The sequence below is a fragment of the Pongo abelii genome, chromosome 8, assembly GCF_028885655.2.
Source record: "Pongo abelii isolate AG06213 chromosome 8, NHGRI_mPonAbe1-v2.0_pri, whole genome shotgun sequence".
In the NCBI taxonomy this organism is placed as follows: Eukaryota; Metazoa; Chordata; class Mammalia; order Primates; family Hominidae; genus Pongo; species Pongo abelii.
In genome coordinates this window covers 73015962-73038852 of record NC_071993.2, presented here as the reverse complement: position 1 = coordinate 73038852, position 22891 = coordinate 73015962, and the positions used below count along the sequence as shown (strand labels likewise).

The 22891-nt window shown below is 49.5% G+C and overlaps 1 long non-coding RNA gene across 4 annotated transcripts in view; it reads left to right on the top strand.

Moving 5' to 3' along the window:
- Window positions 1-8203: 8203 nt before the first annotated feature.
- Window positions 8204-22891, top strand: part of LOC129048279 (uncharacterized) — a 52660-nt gene continuing 37972 nt past the window's right edge. The window contains exons 1-4 of one of the 4 annotated variants that reach the window (XR_010141556.1): window positions 8204-8351; window positions 8777-8913; window positions 10014-10189; window positions 18184-18274. This is a non-coding gene — a long non-coding RNA (uncharacterized LOC129048279). Of the gene's footprint in view, window positions 8382-8776; window positions 8914-10013; window positions 10190-16875; window positions 17507-18183; window positions 18275-22891 lie in introns of those variants that run through there. The other 3 variants (XR_010141560.1, XR_010141559.1, XR_010141561.1) reach the window with 3 other exon arrangements.

Genomic DNA, 22891 nt, shown 5'->3' with positions numbered 1-22891 from the left:
TTGTCCCATGTTTCCAGGGTCAAGGTTATCATACATTATGTATATGAGGGCCAAGAATCCTATGCTGTGGCCCTGCTGCAGGGACCTTTTAGTGTGTGTGAAAATGTGTGTGAGTGTGAGCGTGTGTATGTATGTGTGTATGAGTGTGTGAGTGTGTATTTGTGTGAGTGCATGTGTGTATGAGTGTGAGGGTGCGAAAGTGTGTGTGTAAGAGTGTGTATGTATATGTGTGAGTGTGAGAATGTGTGTGTGAGAATGTGTGAGAGTGTGTGAGAGTGAGAGCATGTGTGAGAATGTGTGAGCGTGTAGAGTGTGGGTGAGAATGTGTGAGAGTGTGAATGTGTGTGAGTGTGTATATGTAAGTGTGTGTGAGTGTAAGAATGTGTATGAGTGTGAACGTGTGAATATGTGTATGTGTTTGAGTATGTGTGTATTTGTGTGAGTGCGTGTGTAAGTGTATGTGTGAGTCTGTGTGTGAGAATGTGTGTGAAAGTGTGTATCTGTATGTGTGTGAGAATGTGTGAGAATGTGTGAGTGTGTGAGAATGTGTGCATAGTGTGTGTGTGTGAGTGTGTGAGAATGTGAGTGTGAGTGCGTGCATGTGAGAGTGTGTGTGAGTGTATGTGAGTGTATGTGAGAACGTGTGTGTATGTGTATGTGTGAGAATGTGTGTGTATAAGTGTGTGAGTGTGAGAGTGTGTGTGTGTGTGAGTGTGAGAGTGTGTATGAGTGTGTATGTGAGTGTGAGAATGTGTGAGTGAGTGTATGTGAGAATGTGTGTGTGTGAGAGTGAGCGTGTGAGAGTACAGAGTATGTGTGTGAGTGTGTATGTGTGAATGTGTGAGTGTGAGATAGTGTAAGAGTGTGTGAGAGTGTAAGTGGGTGTGTGAGAGAGTGAGAGTGTGAGAGAGAATGTGTGCGTGAGTGTGTGAGAGTGTGTGTGTGAGAGATAGTGTAAGAGTGTGAGTGAGAATGTGAGTGTGTGAGAGTGTGTATGTGTAAGTGTATGTGTGAGTGTGTGTGTGCACTGTTGTTACTCTCCCACCCTCAGCTATGATGGGGGAAGCTGGCTCTTCCCTGACAAGCCAATCCCCATGTCCTTGGCTCCACTGCCTGGCTGGCAAGCAGGGCTGAGGCTGCCATGGTGGGTGAGGGCTGCTCCTGCCAGGCCAGGGGTTCAGAAGGGTAGCCAGGTTATTCTCTAGGTAAGGTGGGGAGGCGCAGGGAGGCAGAGGGGGAGAGGGCTCTCCAGCTCACCCAGCCACCGCCGCTTCTGGTGCATCTCCATGTCTTCACCCTCCTCACAGAGCACAGTAAGGCATACATCAGTTTGTCGGGGGAGTGAAGGGCATTAATGGAGGGGGAGGGAGGCCAAGGCTGTGGATCGAAGGAGGAGAACTTCGGGACCCTCCAGGGGCAGAGGTCAGCATCGCTCACCAATCAGTATTTCCTAAGCCCTGTGGGCTGCAGAGCCAGAGCCAGTTAAACTGAGGAACTCATGAGGTCCTCATTCTGTGACAGTCGCCATGTGTGCCATTGGATTCCAGAGGTTTTTAACTGCTGGAAGGAATCAGAGTTCATCTACTCTATCCTTCCTTTCCTCCTCTCACGGTGCAGATGGGGAATGTGGCTCCACAGAGGGGTCTTCTCCAAGGCACCTCCTCACAACCATTGGCATGAAGCTAGGGACACATCTCCCAGCTTGGGGCTGGCCTTGACCTAGAGGAAGTCAGTAGTGTCCTTCACTTTGTGACCGGATGGGGACCAAAAGTCACCAAATTTTCAAAATGTTTCCTCCCTGCCCAGCCTACCAAGTAGACAGAGATCCCCATAGAACTTCCATCTGGGGGTCAGAGCATTGTGTCCAGAGCCCCTAGGAAAAGGCAAATTCTTCCTGAGGAGGACCAGGACCACAGACCCTGAGCAGGACTAGCTGACTGGATTAGACAGGCTTCTCCAGAGATCTGGAGCTGCCACCAGGACAGGTGTGGTTTGAGGAGTGCAGCAGAGACTGCCCAATGCCTAACGCTCTTCACTAATGTATCCTGCCGCCACTCTCACCTGGCCTCAAAACCCCACGCTGCTCCTGCAGCACCTGGCACCCTCCCTCCTCCAGGAATGTGCTCTGGCTGGGGTCTCAGCGGCAAGGTCTGATTGTTGAAGGAATACCCGTAGGAAGCAGAGGGGGCCAGACCGGAAAGAGAGAGAGGAGCCATGTAATCTGGAGGCTGGCCTAGAAGACTTCCAGTGAGGTTTCCCAAGATTGGATCTGCACACATTTTAATCAGTTCCCTCACTTCCTGGGGCTGAGCCTAGTTCTGTTGTAATAAGCACTAAATAAGGAACAGGTGGCCAGACACGCGTCGCCATGGCTGCTATGACTCCAAAAACACAAAGTGAGCCCCCAACCCTCCTTCCAGAGGGATCCTCTCCGACTCAGTGCAGCCCAAACTTAGCCTAGTAAAGCCCAACTCCCCATTTGTACTCATCATATTTTAACTTCACCTTTCACACACAAATCCACCAATTTCTACCCAAGCCCACCCAACCCAACTCAACCTATTTAAACGTAATGGCATCTACTCTGCCAATGGGCACTGTGTATGGTTAAATAGGTTGTACCTTGCACAAAGGTGCCTGGCTGAGCCAGGTAACGCCAAGCCCCGTTGCCCCTCTGCTGGGGAAATCCCACCCCTTAGGGAGCAGGAAAGGAGCAACAGGGGATTAGTAACCCCTCTATACACACTCACAATCACAACATACCCTGCTCAGGGCTCCCACCTCCACCTAGTGTCTCAATGGTCTTGGGGCACAGTCAGGTCTGTGGAGAAGGTCCATGAGTTGCCTTCTCTCAGCCTCCACCTGGCTAAAGGTGTACAGGCCAGGTGAGCAGTGTACTTAAGAGACCCATGCTCTTCCACACCCAGCCCAGGGAGACAGACAGAGCCACAAACAGGGAGGGACACTGGACCACAGAGTCATAGAGAGGCAGAGAAGCAAATAGAGACCAGGAGAGACAGACAGAAGCGCTAGTCAGGGACAGAGATGAAGCAAGGAGGCGTTGAGAGAAGGAAGTGTTGGATGGCAGGGGTGGGGAGGGGACCATGGGGAACCCCGCGCTTAACTGTGGGACTCCAAGTGTTGTGATGTGGCCTTAGGCAGGCGACTGGGCCTCTCTGGTTCTCAGACCACTCCCTGACGGAAAGAAGAGCTTCCTTGATCCTTCTCAGCTGGTCAGGGATGGTGTGGGGTACGGAGTGGCCCTGGGGTAGTGCCAGTTCCTGCCAGGGCAGGGCCATCTGCAGAGCACCAGGAAAGCTACAATGGGGAGGGAGAAAGAGAGGAAGGGCTGAAGCGGAAGGATTTTGCTGGCGCCCAGGCTCGCTTTCTTCCCTTGAAAGGAGCAGCAGTTATGCTCTTGCCACCCCGCCTCAGTTCACATTCGTGGTCAGGATGTGAGTGTGCGTATGTGTGTTTGCACTTGTGGCTCATGTACCACTGCATATGTGTGACTATCTGGATGTGTTTGTGACAAAATGGTGTAAATGAGAGACACAGAGAGAAGTGTATTGTGTGTGCGTGTGTGCACACGCATGTGTACCTGTGCACATGTGTCTTTGGGTTGAGAGAATATGTGTGTGGGTGTGGGTGAACAAGGTGAGCGTGTATATGAGTGTGGATGTGTATGCTGCATGATGCGTGCATGTGTGCATGCCAAGTGTGTGTCAGTGCAGCTGCTGGAGAGGAGGCTACAGACAGAGGTGGCTGCCTTGAGCTGGCTGTGTCTATGGCTCTGGCGTAGCAATGAGTCTGTCACATAGTAGGCCTACACCATACCGTGTTGAAATAAATGCTTGGTGGACGTCAGTGAGAGGCTCCTGGACTTTTAGAGGAGGCCTGCAAAGCCAAGAAACTTCTAGCCAGGGGGCAATCATGGACGCTTACACGGTGTTTTCCAGTTCCCCAAGCCCTTCACCTGAGTCCTCTTGTTTGGGTCTTTTCACCAAACCTGAGGGATTTAACCGCATTTTACTGATGAGAGAATGGAGGCTCACTTGTCCAAGGTCCCACCAGGGCCCGGGGCAGAGCCGGGACCATGACAGCCCTCCTGGCTGCAAAGCCTGTAAAACCCTGCTGCTCCCCCTTCCCTGGACACAGGAGCTGCTGAGAGTGTCCCTGATGGTGCAGATTTTCACCATTATTTGTGTTGGGTAAGACTGGCTGTGGGCAGTCAGCGTCTCCAGGGAAACCACAGTGAACATTCTTTCTCTAACCCATCTCTCCTCTCAGCTGCTCTGCCGTTCCCTGCGTTCCCTGCACTCTAGCCCTGTGCCTAACTGGGTGACTCGGGGCCAGCCCCTGCCCTCTCCAGCCCTCATTTCTTCATCTGCAGGTGGGAGTGGTGCTGAAGACTAAGTGGAATGACAGATGGAGATGGCTGGCACATAGTAGATACTCAGGAAATACTGACTTCTAAGAGGAGCCTGGCTCTTTCTCCTGCAACCCCAGCCACGGCAGCTCTTTCTTGTTGCTTCTCCCAAGGCTCACAGATCGCCTGGGAAATCATCTCTGACCTGCTGTTTCCTGGCCAGCTCACTTGCTGCTTCCACATGCTGAATCCCACATCCTCAGGCCTTACTGGAGCCAGAGGCCCATCCTGCCCGCCCTCCAGTGTCTAGCAAGACCCACCCCTAAGGCACCAAGGGCAGAGAGGTGCCTGTCCCGTGGGCTATGAATCCTGCAGGAGATAAGTTCTCTCCCAGGGTCTCACCCTAGAGAATCCTGTCTTCCTTTGCTGGGTAGTCTTAGTTGGCCCTTCCCCACACTGGGACTCAGTTTCCCCATCTCTACAATGATGCGGTTGCTCCATCGATAGCTCAGACTCCACGGGTCCCTGTGGCTCTGGTGAAACACCCCCGGACTAACGGGTTGTTCTGCACACAGTTCGGGTTCTTTGGCCTTTGCCTTCGGTGAGCCGGCCCCACTATCTATCTGGTGAGGCCGTTTGCCCTGCCCTGCCAGGACGAGGTCAGACTCCAGGAGGCCTGTGTGTGAGCCTCCCCTCTGTCTATGCGTGCTGGTTTGGATTCTCTGAGCCTCACTTCCTCATCTGTCAAATGGGGCGAGTGATATGGACCCTGCCCGCCTCCCAGCATCAAGCCAGGTGAAGGGAGTAAAGACCTGCAGAGACTCTGAAGGGTCACAGAGAAACAGCAGATTGCAAGCCAGTCATGACGCAGAGGTGAAGTGCGTGGTGGGTGAGGGCATGGGCCCCCAGCCATGATGCTGGGATTTGAAAGTGGCTCTTCAACCCCAGCTGCACACCTTGGGCAGCCTCTCATTTGTGGAATGGGGGAATAGTGGTAATAGGGCTTGGGGGGCTGTGGTGAGGATTAACTGAGACATCCATGCATGAGCGCCGAGTGCCATGCCTGGCTGCGTCAGCATGCAGTCACTGCCACTGTGTTCCTGTTCCAGCATTGTCCTGGGTGCCTGACACCTCTCACTCCCATCTGACCTCTTCTGACCTTCATCCTGAGGGTCCTGCCCCCCTCTGCCTGCCCCTCCTCACCAGCCAGACTCACCCAGGCTCCCCATTTTCATGTGGCACTGCCCACTTGGCCAGCCCTCCCCATCCTACTGGTCTAAGGCCAAACCATTACTCATACAATAAGCACTTATTGAGTGCCTGCTGTGTACCAGGCCCTGTTTCTGGCATGGAAGGGCAGCCTTGTTAGTGCTGCCTGTCTAGCACTGAGAGCTTGTGCTGGAGCTGAACAGGGTGCCGAAGGGTAAAGGAACCAGGGCCACCTCCCCAAATGACAAAACCTCTGACACTGTCTTCCTGAGAGTGCCCAATAGCGCTCTGCAGAGCCCTGGGGACCATAACCGGGAGGGGGGGTCAGAGCCCAGGGGCTCCAGGCCCCCTACTCCTGCTCCCACCTGCGCATCTTGCACACTGGAATTCTGCAAGCTGTTTTATAAAACGAACTCTGCAGTTAGAGGAGGGTTGAGAAGCACCGCTCAAATCCACCCTTTCTCAGTGTAGACAGGAAAACTGAGACCCAGAGGGACTTGCCCAAAGTCAATCCTAGATTTTGAGTCATCCAACTTCCAGTCTAATGTTCTTCCCACAGCATCCTTGGAATCCTCTTTCAGGTCTGTGCCCTCTGGCCCCTGGTTTTGAGTGGCCCAAGTTGAGCCTCTGGAAATGTCCATCAAATATAGGTCAGCCCTGAGAGCCTCAGACCCTGGTGGACACCTTTTCCCCTGCCAGCCCCACACTCTCAATTTATTAATAACGACATATTTGAGATGGTAGCACAAATTAATTTCTGAATTGCGCCATTAGTGAGTAATTAATTTCTTTGCTCTGGGAAATGAAGATATCCCTGACGAGCATGTTATCTAAATCTATAAAAGATGAGAAATGCTGAACGGGCAACTCCATTAATGCAAACATTGATTTTTTTCTTACCATTTCCCCCTCTCTTGTGTGAGAACTTTCCCCTGATTTCTATACCCCCACTTTTTGGGAGGGCAGCATCTGTTTTTCCAAGGAAGGATGGGGGCCCTTGGAGAGGGGGAGGGCTGCCTCTTGATACCTTCGGCAGTAATCAAAAGATTGTGTGCGCTTACTGCAGCCAAATAATGTCCTTATTGGATGCTATTAAGGATACGGTTGCCATAGAAACCCAGGATCTCGACCCACCAGGTTTGGATGCCAAACCTGGAACATGCATTCTTCTGCAAGCTGCTGGAGGACTGGGAGCGATGGGAGGAGAGAGGTGGCTGAGCTGGGAGGTTGTGCGGTGGTCTTCCATACCAGCCCCTCCATTAGATGGCAGCTGCCTCCTCTAGAAAGTCCTCCAGGAATAGCATATCTCCATGTTCCCCCCACCTCCCCCATCTGGTAGCTGGCACATTTCCCAGCTGGCCTGACTTAAGACCTCTTGGACTATCTAACACATTCCTATCTGTGTGACTCTGGGCAAATTGCTTAGCCTTTCTGTGCCCCATTTCTTCATCTCTAAAAAGGTGATAATAGTCCCCCTTTTTAGACTGATTATGAGAATTTAATGAGATAATGTAAAGCGCTTAGCACAGTGTCTGGCCTGGAGTGAGTGCTTGATCAATGAGAGATATTATTACCATGGCAAGTGGAGGGTGGAGGGTCTGTCAGGGGACAGGAGCAAAAGCTGGAGTCTTGTCTGATTCAGATCTGAGGCTTGCCTCTGCCCGGCTGTGTCCCTGGGCAAGTGGCAGTCTCTGTGATCCTTGGCTTGTCTTTTAGATGGAGATGAGGATGCTGATGGTACAGGCGGGATGACCATGCCTTTCAGTGTTCTGGATGGTCCATGTCTACACCTGTTGTCCAGTGTACTTGTTCACAGCACACACAGACACTTGTTGGATGCTTGTTACCCACAAGGGGACCCAGACTGTTAGGCTCAGAGGAGGTCCCAGGCTACCTGTCCCTTACCACCGATGTTGCTGCAGCCTCAGCTGTCTGGGTCGGGCCAGGAAGTCACCTCATTAGCTCAGATTCCAGGTTCCCCAGGGCAACTCTGCAGGCCTCTGCTCTGAGGTCAAAGGAACAAAAGGAGAGACAAAGGCTGTTCACCCCCTGCCTGGCTCCAGACACCAGCTCCGGTGGGATATCATGGCCCCTTGACCCAGTCAGCCCCAATTAGTGTCCTGGGAGAGAGACCTGGCAGTGGCCTCCCGGCCACGGCTTCCTGAGGCTCCCTGCGCACCTCATCCAATTCAGGTCCGGGTGTCAGCCCTGACCCAGGGGGCCCGGCTGCTCCCAAGGCCTTGCCCTTCCCCCAGTTTATTAGCACCTTTTGGACCAAGGATGTTCAGATACATGCTGGCCTCGTGATGATTCACCATCTGGCCACCTGTCACTAACCAGAACCTCGGGCTCCTTAGCTGTGAAGTGAATGAAATAATCCCTGCCTCACTTGTTGGATTGAATTTCATGATACATGAGAAAGGGCTTTGTAAACTCTAGAGTGACATGCACCCCATGAGTTGTGGGTCTCATCGAGGGACTCCTAAAGCAGATGTCTGTGAGGCCAGCCCTGAAACTGTACCAGTTTCTTTTTAGACCCTTGGCTTTTGTGATGACTGTCAAGTTTCCATGGGAACAACATAACTCCACCCATTCATACGTGTGTGGGCAGAGAGGTCCCTCAGAGGCCATGGAAGCTCACGTTGCTGTCTTGGCTCTGCTCTCAGCCTGCTGGGGGACTTAAGGCCAGATGCCTCAGTTTCCCCATCTGTCGCAGGGCATGCTGATGCCAACTCTGTCTCTCTCACAGGTCCCTTGAGTAACTGGAGAAGGGGTGAGGTTGCTCGTTACATGGCAGAGACAGGTGGGGAATACAAGCAAGTACTCCTGAGCTGGAAGGACTTTCCCTGCTCTGGGGCCTTTGGCCAAGTTACCTCATCTCTCTATGCCTCAGTTTCCTCCATGGCCAAATGGCTTTGTAATATCTATGCTATAGGCTGCGAGGATTAGCAGTAAATTATGTGAAGCGCCTGGCTCACAGTCAGGACTTGGCAAGTGGTAACTACTGCTGTTATTATTATTTTCACACTGGCAAGGTTAAGACATTACCCAAATGAGGGACATCATTTTTGTTTTTCACACAAGAGCTGTGCACCTGGGGGCTGATTTGATTTGAGTTTGGTGCACTGGATAGGAAGCACAGAAAGCCTGGCCCAAGCTCTTAACTAATGTCCTGCCTCCCTTGTCCCCACTGAGCAGGGAAGGCTTGAAGTTCAATGTGATGAAGTCAGGGAGAGAAGGAGGTAGGAAGGCCTGCTCTTGGCTTCATGTTCCCTTTCCCCTAAACCAAGAATAAGTTTCCCTAGGAAAGTGGACCTGCATTCAAGAGTAGACAGGTGAGCTGAGTGGACCCACTACTCTCAGTCAGTGACATTTTCTTTATTGATAGTGGCTGGAATGTGGTGGTGGCTCTCCAGGGAGTCCCAGGGTCCTAGGAATTCCCCCAAGGGACACATTAAATTTTCAGATGTAAGCACTGGCAGTTCTCGGGCCCTCACAAGCCCCCTCCCCTGGACCCCAGGGCGGGATGAGAAGGGGCAGAGGCGGAACAGGGCCTGTGACCTGTGGCCTGCTCAAGGTGTGAGTGCAGGGACTGGAACTAACTGAATTGGTCACAAGGGGATTACAGATGGGCAGGGACTCCTTGGGGGCCTGGTGCTCAGGCTGGGCTGGTGGCGGCCGGTTGAGAAGGGTCACAGGGTCAGAGAACCTCAATGACTGCCCCTCCTTCTCTGCAAGCCACCCACCCTGCCCAAGCGGCACCCTGGAGCTGCAGGCTGACAGCAGGCAGGCTGGGGGAGAATGGCACTAGAGTAGTGGCCTGCAGGCTCCTGATGAGCTCCTGCCAAGGAGGCTCTGGCTGAGCCAGTGTGGTGGGGGCTGCGGGGGAGAGCAGGGTTCCTGGCCTTGGAAACCCTGTGCATCTTAGCAGGTTCTCCTGCACGTCTTAGCTGTAGGACCTTGGGCACTCAAGTCAATCAACCTCTCTGCACCTCTGTTCCCTCATCTGTGAAATGGGGCCCAGTAGTAACTACATCCTGCTATATTCACTATATCATAGAACTATGGTGAGTATTTGACAGAATCATGTGTATAAAATGCCTTGCACGATGCCCAGCACAGAGCAACTTAGAGAAATACTGTGAGGCCAAAAAAAAAAAAAAAAAATGATTCTTTAAGAGCACCCAGGTCAGTGTTTGCCACAAAAGGGCCAAACCTATTGGTTTCAATACTCTAGGTTTGAAAGAATATACCAGGCTTGGGCTCTGATATAGTTTTGGATATTTTTCCCCTCCAAATCTCATGTTGAAATTTCATCCCTAATGTTGGAGGTGAGGCCTAATGGGACCTGTTTGGGTTATGGGGTGGGAGGTGGGTCCCTCCTGAATGCCTTGGTGCCATCCTTGTAGTAATGAGTGGGTTTTCATGCTATTAGTTCCCAGGAGAACTGAGTGTGGACAGGAGCCTGGCACCTCCCTCTCCTCTCTCTTGCTTCCTTCCTCTCACCATGTGATGCCGACTCCCCTTTGCCTTCTGTCATGAGTGGAGGCTTCCTGAGGCCTCACCAGGAGCAGGTGCTGGTGCCATGCTTCCTACACTGCCTGTAGAACCGTGAGTCCAATTTATCTCTTTCATTATAAATTACTCAGCTGCAGGTGTTCCCTTATAGCAATACAAACAGACTAAGACAGACTCCAAGGAAACCTGAGTGGGGAGGAGGGAGTGGGCAGGGGTTGAAGGAGGCTGTGTGGAGAAGGATAGTTTTGCATGGCCTTTTCCGGTCATGCCCAGATTTCTTCCCCTCCAACATGCCCAGGTTTTAGGAGGAGAGGGTGTCTTCTGCTGGCAGAGGTGTGGCAGATGGAAAGGACTACAATAAGGAAAGAGACAACACCATTTCCAGCCATGTTAGAGTTACTGAGTTGCTGAGACTGGACTTACCCTCCCCCCATAAATACCTACAGAACCAGACAAAATACATGAAACAACTATTTTCAGGCATTGACAGTAGGTTGCTGTTGACTGTGATTGTTGGGATGAAGGAAATAAATTAGGTGGACCCTATGATCACCCCTGCCTGAAGGCACTATTCACCGTAAGGACTGCACCGTAAGGAGGAGGGGCCCAAGGAGAGCTCAGTGAACTCTCTCATTTGAGGGGATGGATTGGCATTGGATCAGGCTGAGGCAGCTGGAATTTGTGGAGCAGAGAACTGGATACAAGGAAGCTATGCAGAGAAAGGACTTTGGAAATCTCCATAGGAATTCCCCAGATTCTGTTGCCAAGTCTTAAGACATGACTATTTAGGGTAAAACTCCACAAGCCTAGCAAACAGTGACCAGGGAGCTGTAAACTGAGCATTTCCCCAAATTTACATAGGCATGGAAGACCTTCAAGTTCTGACCAGTTAGAATGGAGAGTCCGCAGGAGGGTGATGCCTTAGTAATAGGCCTCAAAAAGTTCAAGGGGCAGGGTACTCTAAACTCATCTTGAGTGAATTTAACAAGACTTTAGAGGATTAAAAGTCCTCTGTAAGTAGAGGATCTGTAAGTAACCTAACTGCATGTTAAAACAAAGTCCAATACTTTTTAAAAACTACAATAAAATTAGCACTCTGCAACATGAAATTAACAACACCCAGCATTCAATAAAAAATACTTGACACAGATATAGGAGCATTCTCAACTCATTTTATGAGGAAAGTAGTATCCTGATACCAAAACAGATAACAGATAAATGTGTTAAAGTATAAGAAAAATTTAGACTAATACCCTTCAAGAACATAGATTCAAAAATTCTTTACAAAATTTTAGCCAGTTGAATTTTAAATTCTATTAAACAGTTAATACATCATAAGCAAGTGGGGTTTATCCCAGAAATGCAAGTTTGTTCACCATTTGAAAAATCAATCTATGTAATTCACCATATCAAGAGATTAAACTAGAAAAACCATTGATAATTTCAATAGATACAGAAAAAGCATTTGACGAAATTTACCATTCATCCATGATAAATATTCTTAGCAACCTAGGAATAGAAGAGAATTTCTTCAACCTGATAAGGATGTAATATAATTAATAATGAGAAACTGATGCTTTCCCCATAAGATCAGGACAAGACAAGAATGTCCACTCACACGATTCCTATTTAACATTGTATTGGAAGACTCGCCAGTGCAATACGGCAAGAAAAAGAACTAAAAGTACCCAGATTGGAAAGGAACGTAAAGAACTGTCTTTATTTGGAGATGAAATAATTGTCTACATATAAAATCCCAACAAAATGTACCAAAAAACTACTAGAACACATGAATTTGGCAAGGTTTCAGGAAACAAGGGTAATATACAAAATTTAATTGTATTTCTGTGTACTAGCAATGAACAATTAGAAATTGTAATTTTAAAAAATCCATTTACAATAGCATGAAAATGTGAACTGCTTGGGGATCAATCCAACAAAATATGTGTAAGATTTGTGTGCTAAAAACTACAAAATTGATGAGAGAAATCAAAGAAGATCTAAATAAATGGAGAGATATAAAATATTGTTTATAGATCAGAAGACTGAATATGGTTAAGCAGTTAATTTTTCCCATATTATTTATAGGTTTCATGTAATCCTAATAAAAATTCCAGCATACTTTCTTATAAATATTGACAGGGTGATTCCAAAATGTATATGGAAATAAAAGAACTTGAAATAGCCAAAACTATTTTTAAAAAGAACAAAGTTGGACAACTCATACTACCATTTTCAAACTTGCCAAATAATCACCACAATCATGACAAATAGGTAGATGAAAAAAATAGAGACCAGTATTAGACCCAAACATATGTGGCCAATTAATTTTTGACAAAAGTGCCAGGTGATTCAATGGAGAAAAGATCATCTTTTCAATAAATTATGCTGGAACAATTGGTCATCCATAAGCAAAAATGAAACGCTGAGTCCTACCTCACACCATACACAAAAATTAATTCCAAATGGATCATAGACCTAAATGCAATATGTAAAACTAAAAAATTACTAGAAGATAATATAGGAGAAAATCTTTATGACCTTGGGTTAGGCAAAGATTTATTAGATTAGACACAGAAAGCACAAACAATAAGAGAACATTTAGATTAAATTGGAATTCATGAAATATTAAACTTCTCATCTTGGAAAGACTAGTAAGAAAGTGAAAAGATAGCTGTAGATTTGGAGAAAACATCTGTAAATGATAAAGAACTTGCATATAAAATATATAAAGAAACTTCACAACTCAATAATTAGAAAGAAAACAACAGTTTTTAAAATGGGCAAAATATTTGGACGTTCACTAAAGAAGGGACACAGATGGCAAATACATAAGTAAAAGATGTTTAACATCATTCGTTACTAGGGAAATGAAAATTAAACTGCAGTGAAATCCCACTATACACTTATTAAAACAGCTAATTTTAAAACAACAAAAGTTGGAGAGGATGCAGAGTAACTGGAATTCTCATATTGCTAGTAGGGATGCAAAAGTGTACAAATACTTTAGAAAGCAGATACAGCTTTTTAAAATAATGTTAAATAACTTGTCATATAATCCAACAATCCTACTCCTAAATATTTATCGAAGAAAAATGAAAACATGTTCATGAAAAGACCTGCATATGAATTTTTACATCAGCTTTATTTCTAGTCACTGAAACTAGAAACAATAAAATGGGTAAGGTTCATTCTATATATTCATATAATGGAATACTACTCAGCAATGAAAAGGAGTGGATTGATATATATGACAACACAGATAAATCTAAAAAATCATTATGCTGAATGAAAGAAGCCAAACCCCAAAGGGTACACATGTTAGATTCCATTTATATGAAATTCTAGAATAGGCAACAATAAATCTAAAGCAGATGAGTGGTCACCTGTGGCCAAAGTCAGGAGGATTTCAAAGAGGCAGGAGGAAATTTGGGGGCTGAGGGAAACATTTTACCTCTTGGCTGTGATTTTGACCTCTGTTAGACTCATGAGCTGCCCACTTAAAATGGATGCCCTTGCTTAGACGTAGATTATACTTCAATAAAGTTGACTAACATGAAAGGAAATGGCCATGGGTGAGCATCTACCAAGAGCCACGCACTGTGCAAGGTGCATTCAAATATATTAAAATATATCATCTTCGACATTGTAAGCATCTTCTTACAGCTGAGAAAGCTCAGGGGGCAGAATTTGAGTGACTTTCTCAGGAGCACACAGCTGGAATGGTGGGGCTGAGCTCAAACCTGTGTTTCAGGACTGGGGGGACTGCCTCTCTCCATTGCTCAAAAGCCTTGTCACTTGGGGAGAAAGGGTAGAGGGGAGAAACTACAGTTTAGATTCCTTGTGTTTACTTTCACCTCTGATGCATAAGCAGGAGTGACATATTGTTATCCCCCAAACACAGTGCCACAATGACACCAACGAAGCAGCGGGGAGACGATGGGGTCTTTGGCTGGTGCCAGGAAAGGGCAGCACCAATGTTCCTGTAGAATTGTGGGGCATGTGCTGTCACTCTGGGACTCAGTTTCCCCATCTTTAAAATAACATTCTCCATCCTGGGTCTCCTGTCCTTACTTGGGGGCTGTTCTCCTCTCCACTTTTTTTCTCCCCCAGTATCCCCTCTACCACCTTATCTGCTGCTGGATTGGAAGTAAAGGAGGAGGCAAAGTGGGGAAGGGAAGAATCCCTTCTACCCTGTGTTTCTCGGTGCCTGGGGTGTAAGCCCGAAGCTGATGGTAAGAGGCTGTGACAGGACCTGGCCCAGGGTGATGACTGCTGACTATGATGAGTCACCAAAGCACAGCCACAGAGGCACTGAGGCCAGATGCTTTTTGGCGAGGCAGGCACAAGAGCGGGGGCTCTCAGGTGGCTGGGGACCATAAAGGTCTTCTAACTGAGGCCCCAGTTAATGCTGAAATCTCTCCAACAACATGTCAGACAAGGCTCTGCTTGATCAGCTCTAGAAACAGGGAGCTCACTCCTCTTGAAGCAGCCTGTTCCATGTGGGATAGATCCAGTGGGTAAATAGGTCTTCCTCCTCACATCTGTCAGGATCCCAGCAGAAAACAGGCTTCGAGGAGTCCTTTAATACAGGGACTGTTTGCACAGGGTTGTAGGAGAGTGTGCGGACACTCCAGGGGTAGGGAATGCCTGAGCTAGGACCATCAAAAATGCCAGGCTGACAAGCTTTTGGCCCTTGCGTAGAAAGTGGGAAGCCACGATGTGTTTTCAAGGGAGGGCATGCTACAATGAAGTCTGTTTTATAAAGATCACTATGACTTTACTGTAAAAGAGAGGCTGCTGGGGAGCAGGAGACAGGGGCAGAGCAGAGGCTGCATGGGCAGGTCAGATGGAAGACGGCGCGGGAGGGACTGGGACTGTGAAGGCAGATGAGGAGAGGAGGGATGTGAGAGCTTCAGAGGAGCCAAAGGACTTTGGTGAGAGATTACTTACAGGGGTTGGAGAGGGATTGGAGTGAGGCTGCAGTAAGAGGGAAAAAGGCTGGACCCAGATTAGAATACGATTTGGCAGAGAGAAGTGGCCTTTCTGAAAGGGGAATGCCAAGGAGGACCCTCTCATAGACCAAGTCTTCTGCATGGCTCACATCCTCAGACCCCTGGCTCCTGCCTCCAACACTGGACCCAGGAAGCTGTGCTTTAGGAGGATTAACCCAGTGGTATATTGGAGCTGCCTTACACCAGTTCACAAGGACCAGGTATGCACATCTCTTCCCCACAACATGCTCAGTAATGTCACGTCGGTAGCTTGAAATTATCCACGGTGAGAATATTTACACCATGGGAACTGGCAAACACTACAAACCAGGGCATTTTCACTCCCCACCCCCACCACCATGCCACTTGTTAAACAATTTTCAGTATACCACTGAAGTCAGAGAGCAGGAGCAGCTGCACCTAGTACCCCAGGCCACTAGGTCATTTTCCAGGCAAATATCTGCCCATGTGAGGCCAGACAAAGCTGCGCTAGCTGCCTACCCAGAACAATGTCAAGGTAACCTGGTTTGTATGTTGGGAGCCATTGCAGCTGTGGAGAAAGGTGGCGGTTTTCCTGCAAACTTTTCAGGCTTTGGGACACTATATCTTCCCAGCCCTCAAGTGCATTCTCACATAGTCTTTGGATAGCTGGAAGAAGTTGGGAGTGGGCATTCTGGCCCTTTTACATTGGGAAAAATGAAAACTTCAGAGGTCAGGTGATTTGTGTGATATCACACAGGGGCATTCAATCCTGTGTTTTAAAACCACCACCCTACTGAAGAAATTGCACATTTCCAGCACCCCAGGTTTCCCTCCTGCATATCCCTGATGTTTCCCTCCCCATAAAATAAGCCGCTATTCTGACTTCTATCACCTTATGTTAGTTTAGTCTGATTTAGAACTTTCTATAATTGGAATCATAAACTGTAGTATGTTCTCTCCTATGTCTCTTTCTTTCCTCCAACACTGTCTGTGTGACTCATGTGTGATGTGGGCAGCAGCAGCTCATTTTCACTGCTGCATAGTATTCCACAATTTATCCACTCTCATGTCTATTGACAGGACTTATTTCCAGTTCTTAGCTATTATGCATAGTGTTGCTCTGAACATTCTAGTACATATATTTTGAAGACCATATGCATGCGTTTCCATTGGGTGTATATCCAGGAGTGGCATTTCTGGGTTTGGAATGGTTTAATGCAATTTTGATGCAACAGAGAGTTGTTGAATCCCTTTGGTATGTGAGTTGCTGAATGACACTCCCTGGGCTGGATAAGATTTCTTCTCTCAAGGGCCTAGGGGGGATGTATGTGTGTGGAGGGGGAATGGCAGACACACTCAGCAGAACTCTGGTTGAATATGGAGGTGCCGCCAGAGAGGAGGAACAGAGCCTTGGGGGCTCATGGTGTAGGGATGGCCTCTCTGTGTGGAGAACCAGCGAGTCTGGAGGATGTGGCCTTTGAAGGGCTTGGGAAAGACTTGAGTCCACAGAGGTGGAGGGAGGGGCTTCTAGGAAGGGGACTGCAGGGCAAGGAGTGGAGGCGGGGAAACAGGTACTTGGAGAAGAGCAGGTGTTCCCTCTTGACCAGAGGGCTGGATTCCGCGGAGCAGCAGCAGTTAGTGGTTGGGGCATGATCACTGATCACAGAGGTCTTGAACATAGGTCTGGGAGTTTAGGCTTTTGTCCTTAGGGCCCTGGGAAACCACCGAAGGCCTCCAAAAGGGGCAGTGTGTGGGAGAAAAACTTGTGTGTCTATGTATGTATGTGGGGGTGCTGGATTCAGAGAGGGGTACCCACAAAGTCTAAACTCAGAAATGGGGAGAGAGGGGAGGGAAGGGGAAAATAAGACTGAGTGGAGGAAGGTGGCCCATATGAGGGAGAAGCCCTAGGTGGGGACAAGAGCTTCTCTGTTCAAACCTCCTTTTCCAGACCAGGGGGACACACGAGCCTGAAGCACCTAGTGGCCCCCCAGGAGGCCACTTACCAGAGGAGCCGGACAAGGCCCCTCCCACCCAGGACTGCAGCCTCCCTGAGCCAGGAGGAGGGACCGTGGGCAGCCTTCACTTCCCTGCAGTGTCCCATTCAATGCTCAGCCTGGGATTCCTTTGATGGTTGTTCCTTCCCTGAGGGAGCAAGGTCCCTGGACCCATTGCCAAGGTGGGGAAATTGAGGCAGAGCCATAAGAAGACTCTGAGGAATGCATGAGGAGTTGGGAGGCCGGCTGTCATTTCTCTGCATCTTCCCACCAAGCTCAGGGCCTCTTCCACGTGGGGAAGGAGAAGCAGGTGGGAAAGAGAGAGCCAAGAGATGAAGCCCCTCCTCTGAGCCTTTTGAAGAGCCTTGCCTGTCTCCTCACCTGCTGCTCTGCTCTGAGGCCTGAGGCCTCGCTGCAGGCGCTCCACTGCTTTGCTGAAGGTGCCAATTCTTCTGGGGTGCGGTGGGAGGGGGGTGTGTGGAGGGGGAGCTGGAGGGGCTGCATCAGAATCTGAAGGCTGGGCCCACGTCCCAGTCCCTCTTCCCCTGGCTGGGGGACCCTGGTGAGTCCTCTGCTCCCTGGCCTCAGGTCCCCATCTGTTCACAGGGGGCAGCACAGGCTGATCTCGGGAGACCGCGCATCCCGCAGTCTGTGCCTGGCCACCCTGCGGGGTGGGCCTCAGGATGACTGCAGGGATGATGGATGGGAGGAGACCATAAGGAGCCCAGAGTGCCAGACAAGTGTGAGGGAAATGAGTCGTCACCCCTCTACTTAGCGCACTTTTCAGCAGCCTGGCGATTTATTACTGGTATTATTATTAATGACATTAATAACGAGGCCAACGACACCATTCGTGGCTTGTACCGCACTTTTGTTTTCCTCCGAAACACACTTCTCCATGGTCCTCACCCCTCTTTGTGAGTGTGACATTTGACATCCAAATGGGTAAACTGAGGCAGAGAGCTGCTGTGTCTGATTAACCGAGGTCAGCGAGTGAATCACTGGGGAGGGGAGGGCAGCTCCGTCAGTTCCAAGCCCAGTATTTTTAGCTCCAGACCAGGCTGCCTGCTTTCACCCCTCTTGTGTGAATCTAAGCTTTTTTTGTGTATCCCACCAGCACCTGGGCTTAACCTAAGGAGCACTGGGTGGAGCGGCTGACAAGTTTGAGTTGAAGCCACCTTCTCCACCTGCTAGCTACATGACCATGGGTAAGCTGCACTCCCCAGCCTCAGTTTCCCCTTCTGCCACATTGTGGTGCCTAATCATCCCAGCATGGTGAGAGTTGAGGACGTTGGTGGAAGTAGCAGCTTGGGGTCCGGCACATCGTCCAGGCTCCTGCGCTGCACCTAAGTGTCCCCCTCAGGTCAGAACTTGACAGGTGGGATGGAGGTTATCTTTTTCTGCTTGGGCTGGCTGGAAAGTCCTCTGGCCTCCAGTGCCAATTTTCCCAAAGCTGCCCTTTGTGCGTGTGAGTGTGTGTGTGTGTTTCTGTGTGTGCACTATCTGGCCGAGGTCAGGGGTGAAGTCTTATTCTACAAGAAAGGTCTCTAGGCAACAGGCGGTGGCATGACAGGCCTACATGTCACCACTGCCACCACCTCCCGCCCCTGCCACAAGCTGAATGATGAGAAAATCAAAGGCTGACCTCCTCCGCAGCCTCCCGGGTCCCCAGCTCCTGTGGCTTTCAGGAAGGAGGAGCCTCCACACTTGTCACCTGTAGTAACCCAACCCTGGGTGCCCACCCCAGCAGGCGAGTGCCACAGAGTTCAGTCCCCGGCTTCCATTCCTCTGCGTCTATTTCTTCTTGCCCCTTCCCTACCCTGAGCACCACTGGCTGGGGCACCCATCCCTGCTGGCAGCCCTCCAGGACTACCTTCCCAGACTCAGGTGGAGGCCTTGCCTGGAGGGGCCCCTGCCAGCCTCTCTGTTCCTCGGGGCTCGCCCTCCCGGTGGCACGTGCTCCAGCTACTCTGCCATTGGAGGCTCCCAATGGCCTCATCCTTCCTCCTGCCACTGTGCACTTCCCATGCTATTCCATTTCCCGACACTTCATCCCTTCACTCTTTATCCTTTATCTCTCGTTGTAAATGTCATTTTTTCTTGGACACTTTTCCCGACCCCTCTCTACAGGCCAGATCAGTTCCCACTGCCCCTCTCACGTTCCGATAGCTCTCGTGCTTCCTCAGAGCCCCATGGAAATCTGTTTGCATGTATATATTTATTTAGTAATGGTTTCTTTAATGCCTGCCTCCCTCAGAGGGTAAGCTCCATGCCAGCTCACTGTCTCTGTGCAGGTGGAAGGAGTGCCTGGCATTTAGCACAGTGCTCAGCCACAGGAGGTACTCATTTGATCCACTAATGAGTGGGTCCATGAATGAATGTGGTCGCTATCACTGCTTCTGCTCTTCAGCTTGGAAACTGAGGAATAATGAGGCGGTATCACCTGGCCAAAATCCCACTTATCAGAACCAGAAAATTACACCTGGTGATACCTGGTTCTGCCCCCCATGTGGGGACAGGATCCTTATTTGTGGGAGCCAATGACATGCTCCCAATGATGGTGTTATACTCCCTTAAAGGGCAGCAAGGGAAGCCAGTAGAAGTCCTTATGTTGTTCCAGACAACAGTCTGTGATGTACAAATGTCCCTAACGCTTCTCCTGCCCCTGTGCTAAATTACTGGGACCAGGAAGACACTAGAGCAGACATCTGGCAGCCCTGGCTAACCAAGAGGCCCATCTCTAAGCTCGGCAGAGCAGAGGCTGCGAGGACTCCACCCAGACTCACTTTTCCCTCTATGCCCATTCCTAATCCTTATGTATCTTCCAGTGGTAGTACAGGCCCCTCTTCCCCCCAGGAAACCCTCAGCACTTTCTCTGTCCTCTGAGTGCTGTAACCTGAGCAGTCTGGGGCTCTCCCAGAGCTCTATGAGCAGAAGGAGATGTAGGGACCCGCTTGCCTGGCCCTCATTTGATACATGAATTTACGGAGGATCAGAGAAGCCAGGTGACCTGTTAAAGTCACACAACTGATTACCTGACTGACTGGGGACAATGATACAATTTTTAACATTTTGAGTAGTTTAAAATTAAAATTTTTTTTTTACCACTTTGAGGACAAGGGAAAATGAACAACCTCAGGAAATGTGGTAATAGATATCAAAATAATGCATACTTTTTAAAAAGAATGCATCCTTTTGACCCTCAGGATGCAATTTGAAATGGGTGCAAAGATGTATGCACAAGGATGCTCATCACAGCCTTGTTTATGAGGGCAAAAAACTGGAAGTAGCTTAACGGTCCAACACAGAGATTGGTTAAATAAATTATGGGGCATCCATGTGATGGAATACCATGCAGCCATTAAAAATGATGGCCCAGTAAAAGAATATTTAATGACATGGGGAAATGTTCACAAGATATTGTTAAGGAAGAAAAAAAAAGCAGGCTGCAAAACAGCATGTTCTATATGCCTCTGACTTTGCTAAAACAATTATTAAAAAGCAAAGCCCAGGGCCCCTGAAGTTATTTATGATATTGTTTCATTGCCTCCAAGACATCAGCCTCATTAATTCGTCTTTCAGTATGGCTCAGCAGAAAGCATGGGAATTTAATGTCTGAAGGTCTGATTCGGAGTCTGGGCTGTGCTCTTTATTAACGGGGTGACCTTGGAGCTCCAGACCTCTTTCCCTCATCTGTGAAATGGGGATGAAGCCTCCACTGGAATGGTGTTGAAAGATACCAAATGTTGCACAAATGACGTTCAAGGATTGTGTGTGCATGCACGAAAGATCTTGGCAAACTGTACAGAGCTGTACAGATACTGAGAGTAATAGGTATTTTTATTCCCTAATTAAACTTAGGACTCTGTGAGGGCCCCATGAGATGTGGCATTCTTTCCTGTCACTCTGCAGCCAGTGCAGCGTCTCACACGCTGCAGCGCACAGGAATATGGGTGCGCCTGCCCCCCCACCGCCAGCCTCAGGCCTGCCCTTCTATCCCTTTGGGTCATCTCTGCCTGGGGCTGGGCTTAGCATTGCCTACTCACAGAGGGAGAATGCAGCTGTGGGTGATGCTGTGGCTGGGGCTGTCTAGGGTGTTCCCAGCATCCCTGCCTCCCCAGCCCCTGCAGGACCAGAGGAGTGGCCCGATGCGGAGAGTGCACCAGGTGTGGCTCCAGGGCCAAGGCCGAGCCAGAAGGCAACAGGCCCTCAGCACCTATTATGGACTTTATCTGACTCCTTAGGGAGTCTCAGGGCTGCAGGGGGGCTGCCTGCCTGCCACCTGTGGAGAACTTGGGTCAGGCTGAGGCTGGGCCTGCCCTGTCCTCTCCTTCCACCTCCTTGCAATGGAGGATGGGCCAGTCACACCTCCTCTCTGCGTCTTTGCTTCCTCCATTACCCCACAGGCACCTCCTGGCAGGGCTGGGGAAATTTTTACCCACTCTCTGAGGGAGGGAAGTGAGCCCCACTGAGGGGAGGTGGCCTGCTCTGAATCCTGTGGTCACTGAGTTGGGCTGAACCCCCAGGCCTAGCTCTGCCCCCTGGCCCTCTGGTCATCCCCACCAGCCCCTCAGCGGAGGGAGGGACGTCAAGCCAACAGAGTCACGTACTTGGGGGGCACTCAGGGAGCAGTCCTGTGCACTCATATTTTCTATTCATCATTCCCTCTCCACATGCTTTGTATGCTTTTGCTCTGTGCGGCTCCAGGCTAGATAGAGGCTGGAATTGTTTTGGGGGAAAGCTGCAGAGGCAGAGACTGATACAATCTTTCAGGTGTATGGGAAGAAAATAATAAAAGTGGCTCAGTGTGGTGAGAAAATGCTGCAGAAGGTGCTGTTGGGCCTCACCCAGGGCTCCCTTTGCCTGAAAACGGGCCCCTTCCCCAGTTGCTGCTGGATGACCAGTGCTTACAACTCCAGTGACTTCCCTGGGGGCCAGAGCTGCTGCCCACAGACAGCCGAAGGTGACAGTCTCTCCTGCTGTCAGCGCCTCCTACTTGGCCCCTTCAGTAAACAGAACAACTTCATGGTGCCATGATTTACTCTCTAAAGGCTCCCAGTGCGTCAGGTCAAGGCCAGGCCTTCCCTAAGACCTTCCCTTCCCGTTCTATCCTGCTCCCCCACCTTCCTCCCGTGAGGGCTTTACTGAAGAAGCTCCTCCTTCGGAAAATCCTGTGCGAATCCCTGCCTCAGGCTCTGCCTTGAGGGAACATGTCATGTCGACTCAAATCCTGACATGCCTTAGCTAAATATAACAGGCATAAACACTACACATGGAGGCTCTGCCCTAAATAGAACAGTTTCCAAGCACATTATTTTTAGCGAGAGAAAATAACTTGAACCTATCAGAAAACATACTAAAGACTGGACTGAAAGTGAAACCTAGAAATTTTCTGGTTGTACAAGCCTGGCTGGAGCTAACATACATTCACGGCAGATGCACACGCGACAAAGATTAGGTCTGTGCTGCACTCAGAGAGAACACAAACCAAACTTTGGCATGGCATGTTCCAGGCAGTGTCTACTGGACTCCAGCCTGTGGCACAGGCAGTGCTGGTCAAGCCTGTGCCCAGCCTCTGACAGCCGCTTGCCGGGCCAGCACCCCAGAGTCCTTCCCAGATCTTGCTCCTAGAACCCACAGGGAATTCCCCCAGTCACAGGGAATGGCTGGTGGCTCAGGCAGCATCAAGTGCAATGTTTTTGCCCCAATCCCTTCTCATCACCTTTCAAACCTCAGACTCCTCCAGGAAGCCCAAAGACATGTTCTATCCTCTTAGCTTCTCCCTCCCTGTCAGCAGGCTTCAGCTGGCTCCATTATGAGCAGCT